This window comes from Gossypium hirsutum, chromosome A02, assembly GCF_007990345.1.
Source record: "Gossypium hirsutum isolate 1008001.06 chromosome A02, Gossypium_hirsutum_v2.1, whole genome shotgun sequence".
Classification (NCBI taxonomy): domain Eukaryota; kingdom Viridiplantae; phylum Streptophyta; class Magnoliopsida; order Malvales; family Malvaceae; genus Gossypium; species Gossypium hirsutum.
This window is the reverse complement of record NC_053425.1, coordinates 73,319,215-73,335,497: the sequence shown is the minus strand read 5'-3', so window position 1 is coordinate 73,335,497 and position 16,283 is coordinate 73,319,215. Positions and strand designations below refer to the sequence as shown.

At 34.9% G+C, this 16,283-nt stretch overlaps 1 non-coding gene across 1 annotated transcript; it reads right to left on the bottom strand.

The window, feature by feature from the left end:
• Positions 1 to 14,144: 14,144 nt before the first annotated feature.
• Positions 14,145 to 14,251, bottom strand: LOC121217363 (small nucleolar RNA R71). Its single transcript, XR_005913456.1, has one exon. It is a non-coding gene; the product is annotated as a small nucleolar RNA R71 (small nucleolar RNA).
• Between the last annotated feature and the right edge of the window lie 2,032 nt (positions 14,252 to 16,283).

Genomic DNA, 16,283 nt, shown 5'->3' with positions numbered 1-16,283 from the left:
CCTCGAGTTCTTTCAAACCTCACTTACGTGAATTCTTCGAACAATTGTTTTGTTTTAGTTTCTTGTATTATCTAGAAATTTCCAGAGTAATGAGCAAAACTTCATTTGTGAAAATTATTTAGTTCATCTATCATTATTTTAATGCAACATACTTTAAGAATAATGGAAGATGAATTTAATCTTGAGAATAATTAGATTTGAATAAATTTGTCAAAAATACAAAGGAAATTAATCTGAAAGCCTATCTTTGAAAAGAAAAAGAATCTAAAGATAGCAAACAGGACAAAAGTTAGATGCCCTAGATATCGCCGCTTGAGCATTTATATGCCAGCTCCATGAAGACTTTCTTGAATTCAACATGTGTTTAAAAGATCCAAAGTACTTTGTTGATGCCCCGATATACAATGCACTTCACTCTTTGTTGAATCAGATATAGCAAGATTACCGTGTGCTCTTCAAAATTTGAGCTGCCCTTTCGCGTTTTCAACTCAAAACCCCTTTAGTCACAAGGCGCCCTTTGCAGGTTTTCACCTTGGCCTTCCCATTTTTTTTCGAAAACTCAAGGCGCCCTTGCGGGTTCTCACCCTAAATTCTTCTCTCCTTTAGACAAAGTACTTTTTGACTGAGTCTGAATTCACTGGATTGGGCAAACTCTTCCCATCCATTTCTGTTAAAATCAATGCACCCCCAAAGAAGGCCTTCTTCACGACATACGGCCCTTCCCAATTTGACATCCATTTTCCTCTAAAGTCATTATGAATAGGGAGGATATTTTTCAGCACAAGATCCCCCTCGTGGAATTCTCTTGGTTGCACTTTCTTGTCGTAAGCTCGCATCATTCGCTTCTGATACATCTGACCATGATGAATGGCCTTTAACCTCTTTTCCTCAATCAAGTTCAACTGATCCTATCGCGATTGTATCTATTCAGCTTCATTCAACTTTATCTCTTACAAGACTCGAAGAGACGGTATTTCCACTTCAATGGGTAACACTGCTTCCATCCCATAAACCAACGAGAAGGGAGTTGCCCCGGTAGAGGTTCTGACAGACGTTCGATAAGCTAAGAGTGCAAATGGTAACTTCTTATGCCAGTCTCTGTAGGTTTTAATCATTTTCCTCACTATCTTCTTGATGTTTTTGTTAGCAGCTTCCACTGCCCCATTCATCTTTGGGCGATATGGCGAAGAGTTATGATGCTTAATCCTGAACTGACTGCAAACTTCTGCTATCGTTTTATTGTTCAAGTTCAGTGCATTTTCTGATATGATCCTTTCAAGCATCCTATACTGACAAATAATCTCTTTCTTCAAGAAACGACTTACGACCGACTTAGTAACATTCACATAAGAAGCAGCCTCTATCCACTTCGTGAAGTAATCAATGACCACAAAAATAAAGCGATGCCCATTTGAAGCTTTTGGTGATATTGGCCCAATGACATCCATTCCCCACATAGAAAAAGGCCACGGAGAAGTCATAACATGTAGAGGTGAAGGTGGTACATGAATCTTGTCTCCATAAATCTGTCATTTATGACATTTTTTGGCGTAGTTGATACAATCTCCTTTCAAAATAGACCAATAATATCCAAACCTCATGATTTGTCTAGCCATCGTGAAACCATTAGCGTGCATCCCACAAATACCCTCATGAACTTCTTCCAAGATTAACTTAGCTTCCACAGCGTCAACACATCTCAACAGTACTTGGTCCTTTCTTCTTTTGTACAAGATGTCCCCATCCAAAATGTAGTCGCAGGCTAATCTCCTTAAAGTTCGCTTATCATTTTTAGTTGCCTACTCTGGGTATTTACGATCTCTCACATATCGCCATATATTCTGATACCAAGGGTTATCATCCTTTTCTTCTTCCTCAATGTTACAACAGTGAGCTGGAGCCTCGAAGATACTCATCTGAATGGGTCTCATCTCCTCTTCTTTATTCACTTTAATCATTAAAGCCAAGGTTGCTAGAGCATCTGCCATCTGGTTTTCGTCTCGTGGGATATAATTGGAAGTGATGTCATCGAACTCCTCAAGTAACCCCAAAACTACCTTTCGATAATTGATCAATTTAGGATCCCTTGTCTCTTATTCACCTTTAAGCTGGTAAATTACCAACGCGGAGTCTCCATAAACTTCCAAGGTTCTTATTCTTCGCTCTATAGCCGCTCGGAGTCCCATAAACGTCCAGATTAAAGCACAACACAATTTCTCAATTGGGGAATATCTCATCTCACACTCTGTGAATTTCTTGCTGAGGTAGTATATCGCCTTCTCCTTTCTTCCTGACTCGTCATGTTGGCCAAGCACACATCCCATAAAATTGCTAAACACTGATAAGTACAGAATTAATGGTCTACCTGGATTAGGTGGAGATAACACAGTAGCATTTAACAAGTATTACTTAATCTTATCGAAAGAACTCTGGCATTCCTCATCCCAAGTACCTTGGTTGTGTTTTCTAAGGAGGCGAAATATAGGGTCACATTTCTCAGTTAATTGTGAATAAACCGAGCAATATAATTCAACCTTCCAAGAAAACCCCGAACTTCTTTCTGAGTACGCGGCGAAGGCAAATCTTGTATGGCTCTAACTTTGTCTGAATCAACTTCTATTCCTTTTTCACTGACCACAAAACCTAGTAACTTCCCCGACCTAGCTCCGAAAGTGCATTTTGCCGGATTAGGTTTTAACTGAAACTTCCTTAATCTCAAGAATATTTTCTTTAAAACCTCAATATGTTCCTCATCTGTTCGAGATTTGGCAATCATATCATCAACATAAACCTCAATTTCCTTGTGCATCATATCGTGAAATAAGGTCACCATAGCCCTTTAGTATGTTGCCCCTGCATTCTTTAGCCCAAAGGGCATTACCTTGTAACAGAAAGTCCCCCACAAGGTTATGAAGGTGGTTTTGTCCATGTCTTTAGGATGCATATTTATCTGATTGTACCCTGAAAAACCATTCATGAAGGAGAACAACGAATATCCCGCTGTGTTGTCTACCAAAGTGTCTATGTGAGGCAGAGGGAAATTATCTTTTAGGCTAGCTTTGTTCAGATCCCTGTAATCAATACACATTCGTACCTTCCCATCCTTCTTAGGAACTAGTACAATGTTAGCTACCCATTCAGAATACTTCACCTCTTGTAAGAATCCTGCATTGAACTGTTTCTTGACTTCATCCTTTATTTTTAATATAATATCTGGTCTCTTTCTTCGCAACTTCTGTTCAATTGGTTTACAATCCTGTCTTATTGGAAGACGATACACCACAATATCAGTATTTAACCCTGGATATCTTGATAGGACCATGCGAAGATATCCTTGAACTCACGTAACAACTCAATCAGTCCTTGCTTTATATCATCAGCAATATGCGTGCCAATTTTCACCTTTTTCCCTTCCTCTAGGGATACATTCTCTACTGCCTCTTTCTCATGTGGCATAATTTGTTTCTCCTCCTGTTTTACCATCCTCAACAGATCCGGAGACACATCACAATCCTAGACATCTTCAAAATCCTGAGATTCCTCTAAACACATGTCTTGTTCGCGAGAGAAATCAGGATTTGTAATATTAATGCTCATGTCATTGATATCTAGGTACCTGTGAAGTATAAAGAATATACAAAGAATGAATGAATTTAAGAATGATTATTTATGTGCTATGAATAAGAATTGCAAAAGTTTAACGGAATATTGGTTGATAAAAAATACAATACTCGTTCAAATTGATAAAAGTTATGTTTTATTAAAAAAAATAGATGATCGTAAGCCTATCCCACAAATGTAATCCTATTACTCCTAGGCCCTAGAGTAACAAGAATGTTTTGAAAATTACTCTTAAAAAAACCCAAAGACTACAAGAAGCTCCTCCGCAGCCCAATTGTTCAGAGAGCTTCCCGGTTCATAAGGGCAAATGCCCTCAAGGTTTCCTTGATCAGTCCCTTCTTCATGTATGGCATTGATGGAATGATTTTCATTTCCAAACACCCCCATCTCCAGGTAAGCTATCCCTCCTGATACAAAAGTCTAGGATATGTAAGGGAGCGTCTTCTTTTCGCTCGGCCGTGACCCTCTTCTCTCTTTCTCTCTTTCTTTCTCTTTTTAACCTTAACTAATTAGGGTTTTTTTATGGATTCAAATACATGTGATGTGATGCAATGCAAAGGCATGAATGCAAAAGAAAAGGAGATGTTGATCTTGAATTCAATTCCATTAGAATAACTTTTCTAGAAAACAGATTTCTTTACATGAAAATAGATTACATATGCGATCTTGCCCTTCGTAGTCCAAGTAAACGCTGATATTTTCTTCATGGTCGAATCTTGTAAATTCTCCAAAAGATGCCTTTGCTAGCTCATTGCTGTTTAATCTGAGCCTCGATCTCTTACTCGCTTATCTCTATGATGCTCATCAAAAAGTGCCGGCTCTTGGATAATCTTCGTTGGCAATTAAATCAAGTCATGTATTCCTTCGTGGACTTCCGGCTTTCTCTTGTCATGCTCTTGGATAACCTTTTTTGGCTTGAATCTCTGGCAATTACATCATGTATTCCTCCGTGGACTACCAGCTTTCTCTCGTCGTGTTTACTTGGACTATATTCTGACGACCGCACTATAATCTACTTTATCAAGAAATTCGTTTCCTTATGACAAACTATTCTATTTAGGAATCGAATTTCGAATCAACACCTTCTTTTCTTTGATGTAATGTAATGCAAATGCATGAACGCAAAAAGATATTAATCTCGATTCAGTTTCATTTTAGAAAACGTTATTTAAGGAACAAAATTCTTTTCATAAAACGGATTACAAATACGCTTTCGCTCGTAGGCCCAGAGTCTTAACCCTATCTAATAACAAAGCTAACTCTTGACCTCTATCTGAACTGCCCCGCTTTATACTGCCTTAGGACGAGTAACGGTGCATAGCCAACGACTCCCCAAATCCCAGGAAGAGGTACCCAATCAAAACTGCTGCAATGATAAAGGACTTCATTAGGAGTCATCCAAGGTGCTTTCCACAAAACCTCCTCCTCTCGAAGATTCTAAAGAATATCCATCCACCTTTCTTCTGTAATATTGTCTCTCCTTGGTGTAGTTGCTACTTCCTTTAAGGGGGAATAACCCTCAAAGAACACTCAGCAAGGAACCTTCTCAAGCTTCCAAAAGTGATTATGGAACCATACTAACAACAACTATGCGCATCTAATGAATCTACTTCACCGGCTCTCCGACATATACTTCAAGGATCTAAATGTCTCAGCTAGGATTGCTAGCACCGGTGTGTTCTGTTTACCAATACGATCAAACAAATCTACGACTGCCTCATCTATGTGCCCTATCGCCTTCGGGAAAATCACCAACCCGTAAATACTTAAGGCCAAAACGTTGACCTTCTTCTTCACATCTGGGTGTGTCAATATTAGATCCCTTAAAATGGCCTACGGAATGCACTTACTATCGCCCTTTTACTGCACTCGAGCTACAGCCCACTGCTCACTCATCCCTGTGATCATCACTAATTTCCTCACGAAAATTGGGAGACTAGCGGGCCTAACATAAGCTTTGTTCCTTGAATTCTCGAACAGCGAAGCAAGGTTGTATACTCCTCCAAAGTAGGCACTACATCTACCTCTCCAAATGTAAAGCAACTATAAGCAGGGTTCCAGAACTGTATCATAGCTCGAAACAAATGCTTATCTACCTTAATGTCTAGCAAATAAGAAAGATCTCTATAAGTCTGAAAGAAAAGCTGTCTAGCCTCATCATCCCATTGGGCCCAAATGTCCTTCATCTCCCAAAAATATTCTGTGTCGAACTGATACGAGTAAAGTCCCACAACTCTAATGTACATCCCTTGGTGACACTATCTCCTTTCTCTAATTGGGTTTTCTCTGACCACACACAAACAGAAGAGTTGTCCTCCACTTTAAGATATTCGTTCCTTATTACAAAACTTCCTAACGCAGAAATCGAACCTTGAATCGACACCTTTTAATGATGAATGATATGTGATGATGACAAAATAAAAAAACAAGGTAGTATCATATAAAAAGATGTAATAAACAAGCACTTATAAAGGTAGGTACTAAAGGTCATCACCATGCTACCTAGAGCAAGCACTTAAAGTTCACTATATGTAGTTCAGTTCTAAAGCAAGGGTACCTAAACCAGCAGATTCCTCGATCCTCACCCATTATAGGCTCATATGGACCAAGTTCAGTTTAGGAGGATACATTTCCTTATGGCCATATGGAGATGAAAATCTCACGAAGACATAGGTACAGTATCCCGGAAGCAATCCACTAGCTCATACGAAGGTGAAAACCTCACGAAAGCGTAGCTTCTCACTCCCACTTAAGGGTGCAACCACAACGGTCATGCAAATGCAATGTATGCAGATAATATAACAAACATATGCAGCGAACACATGAAAAAGGATCTTTATCTTTAAATCCTTTCAAATTTTTAACATTAAGATAGAAAGTTATCAATTTTTGGCTTGACTCTCTTATTATCCCCAGTGGAGTCACCAAGCTGTCGAAACCATTTTTTAAAGGGATGTTTGAAAATTGGGGATTGACTTTTGAAAAACGAAAATAGGAGTCGCCACCAACCTTTTTAGGTGTGATTGGATCACCTTATAAAATGTTTTGGTCTACGAAAATTAAAAAAATAGGTTCGGGAGTCGGTTACGTACGAGGAAGGATTAGCACCCTCGCAATGCCCAAAATTGGTACCAAATTGAATAGTTTGTTGTCTTAATGTCAAAAATTTGAAAGGATTTAAAAATAGAATCCCTTTTTTAAAACCAGAATTATTTAAGTTGAAAAATCGAGATTCCTTAGCTCCGAAAGAATACAAACATCACATCCAACATGATAGGACACGATATTCTTAAACTCTCGTAACTGAAATCATCTCGGGATTTACAAAATCTATTTAGAAGGATACTTTAGGCATTTAGACAAACGGGAAATCGCAACCCAACATGTTAGGACACTATTTCCCGAATTCCTAAATACGAAAAACATTGCCTCATTTTAGAAAAAATTTTGGATAAAATATGACAATTAAATGAAATATATTTTTTCAAAATAATGATTTGAATAAAATTTTTAAAAAAATAATTTACTAAGAGTAATACTAAAACAATTAAAAAATGAAAGAGTTTGATATGATACTAAAATGATTTTAAAAAATTAAAATATATAAAAAAAATTAGGGAAACATGGATTAAATCAAAATAAAAAGGGTTGAAAAACGAAGATGAAAAAAGAATAAAATAAGAACAAACCGTAGAAAATAAGAACGTAAGAGGGAGATAAATTTGAGTGAAAGCTCTCAAAAATTTTTATTGTTTCCCAAAACTCTAGTGTGTTTACAATGAAGGGAGAGGCCTTTATTTATAGTTGAACCTCCTCAAATCCAACGGTACAGATCAATTACATCAACGGTTAAGATTAAAAGGTATCTACAAATTAAATCTCTAAGATTACAAAATCATATCTTCTAAGATTGCATATCATATCTAAGATTGCAATCATATCTAAGATTGTATCATATCTAAGATTGCATATCATATCTAAGATTGCATATCATTGAAGATTATATTTCCATATGATTCAAGCTTGTAGATGGACCTTAAATCTTTTCAAGTAATAGGCCATTCCGATCGGGCCAAATTATATTTGTAATTCTGGACTGAACTTGGACTTCATTTTTTTTTGGGTTTATTATTTTTGTTTTTGGACTTATTTCTGGGCCCGGGCAAAATTGAGTGTCTACATAAGTAATTAATGAAAATGAAGTAAAAATTGCATCTATAATTCATATATTTTCTAATTATTCTATTATGTTCAAAAATTAAAATTAATCTAGTGACGTTGCTTCCCTAGCAACAGCGCCAACAACTTAACTGCCTCTAGATGTACTAACTTCCAAAGTAAGAAACCTACAAAAAATATATGAAATAAGTGATATATGTAAGTACATAGGCTAGGTTGTAATATAATTACAACGAAGTAAAAGAGTACTCTGTAGATCGTACCCAAGGGTGGCGAATACTAAATTAATCCTAATCTAAATACAAATAGATCTATTTATTACTTTAAATAAATTATAATACGAATAAGCATAAAGAGAGATTTTTGGGATTTTGAATAATAATAAAGAAAATAACATAAATAAATAGACTTTGGAAAATGAAAGATGTGAACTGAATCGAATCTAATCATGGGCGATTAGCTTGCTTTGGTAATCATAACCAATTGTTGCTTTGGGTTTCTATCCAATCAACTAGTCGTCAATCTAACAAGATCTCTCGATCTTCCACTAAACTGACAAGTTGACAAGAACTACTTATTTCTCGACCTCATACTCTAGATAGGTTCGAGGCTTATGTAATCACGGATTGACCATACAAATTTTAGGTTGATTCCCACCTAATGACTTTTAGGGTCGCCAAGCCTAGGGTTTAAGTTCTTCCTCTCCTGAATAGTTGATCCGCTGAATAGTTGATCCACTAAGAAATTTCTACACAATAATTAATTAGTAGTACATCCACTCGCTAATCCGCCATAAGAGGATTAATTCCTTGTAACACCCTATACCCGGCCCAGTTGTCGAGCCTGAATATTAGGATGTCACACCACCATCACACATCATACACATTACCAATTGTCTCACTGTTAAGCAAACATCTTCCATCTTACCTTTTTGAAGTATTTATAGTCATGCATATTCTAGTCATCATTAAAACATGCTAAACATTCATGAAATGAACTTAAAATAGGAATTATACATGTATTAGAATCACCTAGCAAAATTTCAAAAGTAATCACGTAGGTATCGATACTGAAACTGAGGTATCGATAATTTTCTTACATGGTATCGATATTGCTTGAAAAATCAATACAAAATCAGTATTCTATTTCTCACCTAAAATAAAAACACAAGAAAATATCGATATGTTTCAAAAAAGTATCGATTATTTTATCATGAGTATCGATACTCATGATATGGTATCGATACCAAATTACGTTACTGACTTCCTACAGTTTCAAAAATCATGGAGCTATCATTTTTAAAACCCGAATATCGATACACCTGCTCTGGACATAAAAAATACAACCTTACAAGGCATATAATCTATTCCAACCATAAACCATTCAACATGTAACAAATTCCTCGTCAAGTAAACATCAAAATGACCACAATAATAATTAAATCATCAAAAACATGTTCATGTAGGAAAATGATATAACAATAAAAATATCCATAAATCCCAAAAACAAATAAGCTATGAAAATAACCAAAACATCATGGAAAAGTTCATGCAACATTTCTACTATATTATCTTTATTTCCCCAAAACATAATCAAGTAAAAAACACCTACAAAGTAATGCTAAGGTCTTGCTTGGACCACTCCCTTGGAACCACACCAGAACACAACTAATTTGCGATGGTTTAAAAAGGAGTGGGTGAGCTTAACAAGCTCAGTGAATGCTCAAAATAATTATCACGCAAATGTGTCATCATGCATTTACAAACAACTAAATAGCATAATTACAAAAGTCTCAGCTTTAGTGTCATATTATACTTATTCAAGTTTAACTTATTGTTCATTTACATATTAATCAGATACTCGTTTAATCATATATCACATTACACAAAAACACATTTATTGATAATTTGGCACTTGAGGCTATGAAACATAAAAGTGGGCTCTATCATCACTCACCGGATACATAGCTCTCCAACACACCAAATGACTCATAGAGTCAAACATATCCCAAAAAGCAACACTCTCCAACACACTAAACATATCCCAGTAAATGGACCTTAGCTCACTTTCCATTATCTTTCGAAATCTGTCTCAGGCCTTAATGTCCCAAAAACACAACACATATAGGTAAAGACTCACAATCCTATGGCATACCAACTATATCCAATGGTCTCAAAGAACACAAAGCCAAAATATTCACTATTAAACACTTATATTACTTATCATTTTCTGCATTTTTTCATTTAAATTTAACATTATAGGCACAACATAATTTTTGTCATTTGACATGCATAACATGTCCACTTTTCCACTTTCATAGCAAACATCACAAGTATATAACATATGCCATAACATCAAATTTTAGTTCTCATTTTCACAACACATAAACACATATTTCATAATCTAAACATGGGTATGAGAAAGCTTACAGTCAGAATTTAGAGTAAGGGTTTAAACTACTTCTAAATTCCCAATTAATGCAATGAATCATGTCCACAAGCAACTATTCCAAATGCTGTCTAATTACACTTACGCCGAAATGTTGAAGCTAAGGACTTACCCCAAGCAATCAAAGACATAAGCCTAAACTAAGTTCTCATGAAACCAAAACCTTCGAAATAGAAAACTTAAATTCCAATTATCTCGGTCTACACTTAATATTTTTGCCTAAAATGAATTCTGTTCATCTAATTATTCACCTATAACAGATTCTTAACCTTTAAACAACACAAAACCCAATTCATGGTGTCAAATTTTTTTGACAAGTTATAGCAATATCCACAAAAAATCATTAAAACACAAGAAATCATTAAAAAACTTTGAAGTACATTTAGAAACCTTCTAATTACTTCAAAATTAATTGAAAAACACTTTGAAACCATGTTTTTACCCAAATTTATGAAATATACTATTAATAATCCAATTTTTGACTTTTATTTAAAATAAGTGATTTAATGGTTAAAAATTCAATTTAAAGGATCAAATAACATCAAAAGCTAAAAAGGAATCAAATTGTTACCTTAATTGATGAAAAAATGAGTGTTTGATAAAAAAATGAAAACCCAAAAATTAAATAATGTAGAAATCTATGGTGTTTTGGTGCTTTTTTTTTAGATTCTACAAAGATTAATGACTTGGGTGAGGATAGAAATCAAAAGAATTAAAGCTTGTATAACAAAATCGAATGGGAGAGACTTGGGAGAGCAAGGGACAAAAAAACAATAAAAAAAGGATGGGGTTTTCGTGAGTTTGCTGTAGAAGGAAAAATAGGTTGAATTTTAAAATTTGATTTAACTGCTTTATAAACACACATAAGAAAAGTGCTTGTATTCAAGCTCCTCAACTGCAAAAACTAATTTGATATGCTACACTGAATTATGTTAGATCACCTACTTAACCATCTTTGCTCATTTAGTTAGATCAGAAATTCTTCTTGTTTATGCAAAACTAACTGAACTCAAAGCTCATTTTGAAATCCTTGAAAGAATCGCTCGCAACTTTCTTTTTCTATTGACACTAACTCAAGAGCATACTTGTTAAGTTGCAAGAATTCTCGCTTTTAATCAACCACCAACATAACACACTGTTTTAGCATCATGGATTCTTGCTTTCTTTTTTGAGATACAATTCGTCGATATATTTCTTTTAAAATTCAGAGTGGAAAAATGCCCAAGTAATATTATTAGCTGACACATGATGGGTCACTTTCAACCACCACTAGTACTATTCCTCTTCTAGAAGAGATACTGCACATGTAACACACTCGTGCAGGGAATACTCTAACTGTTGTAGTACTCGATCTCTCAATTCTATAAGGACCTTTAACGAAGCTCGTCGGGCTATGGCTATTGGTGTAGCCTGCGGAACAACTTATTGATAAGTCCAAATTATATAGGTTTATTTAGCACCTTTTCACTTAGAATTTATGCAAATTCTGAGCATGTGCACAACTAATTGTGTTATTATAGTTCATATTAAGACATTGGACATAATTTTAGTAAATTTTTTAATTTTACATAATTAGGTGTTAATTATACATAATTTCACTTTATTATGCTACATTTTAATTTTTGTTTGCTTAATTTGATGCAGTTGGACCACTGAATTGATAAATGTTGGAGCCAATAAAAACACACACATGGACATGAGCTACTATCCACTTCATGTGGACAACAAGACAACAAATTTGTCCCAAAAAAAGTTGATTAAACCCAATTGAAAGTTGTTTGCTGAGAAGGGCTAGTCTGCAAACTAGTTGGGTTACCAAACCCCTCCAATAATAGGGAGAATAGCCCACTTTGGCTAGGGCATGAAGAGTAGACCAAATTAGATTTGGAATAATTCAATTGAAGATCCCTACATGTGTAAAAAAATCACAAATCAATCCCCAGCTAATACCTTGATTACCATCAAACCCCTTCCATGATTCATGCATTAAATCAAGCATGAATCAAGCAACTACTCAACCCTCATCCCACAATCTATGGATGACCAAGAAAGGGTGAAATCCAAGGGATGTGCATGCTATTTTTATAAAATTCCTAAGCTCCCCTTCAAGTATAAATAACACCCACCATCCACCTCTCAAATCATCCCTCAATTTATAATATTTCTCTCATCTTTCTTTACTCTCTCCTAGGCCTATGCTCTCAATTTTCCCCTTTCTTTAACAAGAATTTCCTTGAGAAAATCCTCCCTTGGTTGGCCACCTTGAGGAGTAATTTGTAGAGGAGCAACCGTGAGAATTAGAGAAACCTACCACGATCAATCTTCGGGGAATCGCCAAACTCATCAAAGAGTTTCTTCTTCTTTTATCTTTTCAATTGCTCTTAGTTGTTCAAACATGATTGCTAATTATTTAAATGTTTTTTCCATTCAAGATGATGACATAAATTTGTTTTAGCTAGAATAATTACAATGATTTGATTAAATTCATTTGATTCATGTTTATGTTGTTCTGTGCCCCATTCATTCGTGCTTCCAATTAAAATAATTTATGTTATTCATGCATTAAAAATATGTTTGGATGTATTAGAATTAGTTGATCAATCCTAATCGGATAGTGATTAATGGACACAATAATTGGAAGGTGCATGCTTAATTTATATCCAACCCAGAATAAATTAAAGGTTTATAATTACTCAAGAGAGCACTATTACCTTGCATAAATTTAGGTTTTTGTGTTTAATTTTCTTTTTAAAACTAACCCATCCCTATTACTTCACATAAATTCTAAGGAATCCTTAGTTAAATATGAACATAGAAATATATATGTTTTTCTAAGTATAAGATTTCAAAATAACTTAAAATAGATTTCAAGTTAATGAATGATCGAGTTGGCATGAATTTTTTCCAAAACACTGTTAAACATTATGGAGAAAGAATTGAGTCAAGTGTTGTGATTATTCTAGCTTATTCATGTTATTGTTTTTAAAACTTGTGAAATTGCTGCTAAAATCATTTCACCGCATTTTATTTCATCTCATTTGCATTTAGTAGTTAATTTATTTAATTTTAACATCCATTGTCTCAAAATATTGTGTTTTCTTAACAAATTTGTAAATTATTGATTAACAGATATTTTCCCTCTGGAGAGAATAATTCTTTTGGTTACTTATTACTTGATAATGAATGTGTACACTTGCACATTTCGTTGTGAACCAAGTTTTTGGCGTTATTGCCGAGGACTATGAATTTAATAATTATTTGTGAAATTATTTCTTGCAATTTGGTTTATTTATCTTTATTTAATTAATTTTTTATTTTTTGTGATCTTATTTTCAGTTGTTTATGAGCATAGATCGAATCATCGATTTACTCTCTGTAGACCCTAAAATTGAGCGGACATTTAGTCAAAGAAGACGAGAAAGACTTGCCCTGAGAGAAGTTGCAGAAGTGGACCTTGAAAATCAAAATGGAGTTCAAGAGAATGGAGTCGCTTATACGCGTAACCCAATCCTTATTGCTGACGATAGGGATCGAGATATAAGAAAGTAAACTGTCCCACTTTTTAATGAGTTAAATCAAGGAATTAAGAGACCCGAGATCAAGAAATCGAAATTCGAACTAAGCCTGTGATGTTCTAGATGCTTCAAACAATGGGCCAATTTAGTGGAATGCCCACAGAAGATCCACACTTTTACCTTTGACTATTTATGGAGGCGAGTGATTCCTTTAAGATAGCCAGTGTAACTAAAGATAAATTTAGATTGAAATTATTTCCATACTCGTTGCAAGATAAAGCATGAGCATGGCTTAATTCTTTGCCAACAAGTTCAATATCTACTTGGCAAGGATTAGCTTAAGGATTTCTGCTAAAGTATTTCCCACCTAGAAAAAATGCTAACTAGAGGAATGAGATCACAACTTTTCAGCAAATGGATGACAAATCCTTGTACGAGGCATGGGAAAAATTCAAAGATTTATTACACAAATATCCTCACCACGAAAATTCACATTGCATTCAGTTGGAGACACTTTATAATGGTCTCAATGCATACACTAGAATAGTGGTAGATGCTTCAACAAATGGTGCTCTCTTATCTAATGCTTATAATGAGGCTTATGAAATCATCGAGAGGATAGCCAGTAAAAATTACCAGTGGCCTTCAAATCTAGCAGTTTTAGTAAGACAATTAGCCAGAGTGCATGAAGTAGACGCCCTCACCTCACTCTCAGCTCAGGTATCTTTTATCTTTTCAATGTTGGAACAATTTACTACTAATGGTTTTAATGATGTTCCAGCTCAGCCACCAAGTCAATTTAATAATATTTCCTATATTTAGTGTGGGGACAAACATTCATTTGAGAATTGTCCATTAAATCTCGAGTCTCTTTATTATGTAGGGAATCAAAACCAAAATAGAAGTGGACACAGATCACAGTTTAACTTCTATAATCCTTTATGGAAAAACCATCTAAACTTTTCTTGAAGTAACCAAGGAGGTGGACTGAATAACACTTACATGCAACATAGTTCAAATCAATCTTTAGGGTTTAATCAACAAGTTCAGAAACCATCACTAGCTAAACCTTCCAACAATTTGGAGAATTTTTTAAAGGTGTACATGGTTATAAATGATGCATTAACCTAAAGCCAAGCAGCAACAATGAAAAATTTGGAGAACCAAATGGGTTAGTTAGCTACGGAGCTTCATAATAGACCACAAGAAGCCTTGCCAAGTGACACGAAAAATCCAATGAGTGTGGGTAAGGAACATTGTAAAGTAGTTGCTTTATCAAGTGAAAGGATTTTGGAACATGAGGAAGTTGAGATTGAAGATGAACTTGTCAAAAAAAAGGAAAATCAACCGATAGTTGAAATTCCTGCACTAGATATGCTAGAATCTACAAATTCTAAGGAGGTAAAATCTAAACTTATAAATTCTAATAATCTAACATCTATGTTAGGTGCAGAGACATTGCCTCAAAAGTGATGTCCAGTCCAAGCCTAAGTTCCACAACCTCCATATCGTCAATGACTCCAACAACATAAGCAACAACAAGATACTCAATTTAGGAGAATTTTGGATATATTGAAATATCTACGTATTAACGTCCCGTTATTTGAAGCTTTGGATCAATAGTCGAACTATGCTAAAGATATGAAATAATTTTTGTCTAAGAAAAGAAGGTTTGGGGGGATTTAAAACTATAGCCATACTACGGAATGTAGCCTATTTTTCAGAGCAAGTTGCCTCCTAAGTTGATGGATCCAGGAAGTTTCACCATACCTTGCAATATTAAAGAATCCTATTGTGGTAAGGCTTTGTACGATTTGATATTTAGTATCAACTTGATGCCTATGTCTATGTTCAAACGATTAGGTATTAGTGAGGCCAAACCGACTACTATTACACTCCAATTAGTAGACAGATCCTTAGTGTATCCTGAAGGAAAAATTGAGGATGTATTGGTACGTGTTGATAAATTTATATTTCTTGTTGACTTTATTATCTTAGATTTTGAAGCAGATAAAGAAGTACCAATCATCCTAGAAAGACCTTTCTTTACAACTGATAGGACAATAATCAATGTATAGAAAGGTGAACTCACCATGCGAGTTCAAGATGAATAGGTGACCTTTAATGTACTCAAAGCCATAAGATCTCTTGATGAGGTTAAAGATTGTTCTGTTGTCTCCAAGGCAAATCCGCTGGTTCCTACAAAATTAGAATCAAATTATCTAAATGATGCGTTGGAAGGTATTCATCTGACTCTCCCTATCAAGATGAGGACAATACAAGTTTGGCCTTTTTGGAAGATAACTTAAAAGGATTCAACTCAAAAGTTCAGTTCGAATCATTAGAGCTATCATCATATAAGTATAAGCAACCCAAACCATCAAGAGAAGAGCCACCCAAGTTAGACTTAACGATTTTGAAAAGGCACGAGAACGATATCAAGTGTACTATTGTAAATATTCAAGGTAATAATCTTTCTTTTTGTACTCATAGGTTATTAGATACTGAAAAGAGATCTAT